The sequence below is a fragment of the Octopus bimaculoides genome, chromosome 6 (genome assembly GCF_001194135.2).
Source record: "Octopus bimaculoides isolate UCB-OBI-ISO-001 chromosome 6, ASM119413v2, whole genome shotgun sequence".
Taxonomy (NCBI): domain Eukaryota; kingdom Metazoa; phylum Mollusca; class Cephalopoda; order Octopoda; family Octopodidae; genus Octopus; species Octopus bimaculoides.
The window spans coordinates 40,967,270-40,968,194 of NC_068986.1; positions in this window are offsets into that span (position 1 = coordinate 40,967,270).

The following is a 925-nucleotide window of genomic DNA, read 5'->3' on the forward strand; positions in this document are numbered from 1 at the left end:
TGTGTGTGTGTGTGTGTGTGTGTAGATACATACATATATACATACATGCATAAATACATACATACATACATACATACACGTATGAATGTATGCTTGCGTATGTATATGAATATGTGTGCGCGCACAAATGTGAAACTTCTAGAGATATCAGCCAACGGATGAGTCCAAAAATACAAGAAATCTCACCGGAAATAAAAACCATTGACTTTCAGAAACTGTTCATTGTACAACTGTGCATTCTGTCAATTTAGCATAACGATTTCAGAATTTAGACGGGCGTGGAAAACATAGCTGGTGATGTATTTTTTGTCTCAGGGGTCTTTAACAGCAACATGTCATCAGTACTACTACTACTACTACTACTAGTAGTAGTAGTAGTAGTAGTAGTAGTAGTAGTAGTAGTAGTAGTAGCAGCAGCAGCAGTAGTCATTCCACTACCAACTGTGCAATTGAGTAGACCTTCGTGGAGATTCTTAGAAACGACACATTCTACTGAGATTTTATATATATTTATTTATTTACTTATTTATCATCACCATCATCATCATCACCATCATCATCATCATCATCATCATCATCATCATTGAGTTAACATATACATATAAGCGTACAGGCGCATCTACACACTCACATGTACATACATACATCACACATATACTATCATTTACTCTTTTACTTATTTCATTCAGAGGTCGTGTCCATGTTGGAGCACCATCATTGATTTGAATGTTAGTCTTTGTCATTCTATTTTCCAGCCTTCTCTCTATATTCATATAATTATATAATTATATATATATATATATATATATATATATATATATAATTATATGTATTTCTTCTATCTTAATGAATAAAAATTCTTCAGACAGAATAAATGGGTTAATAGAAACCAATGTAGCAAAGAACACCAAATAACTGTGGTGTA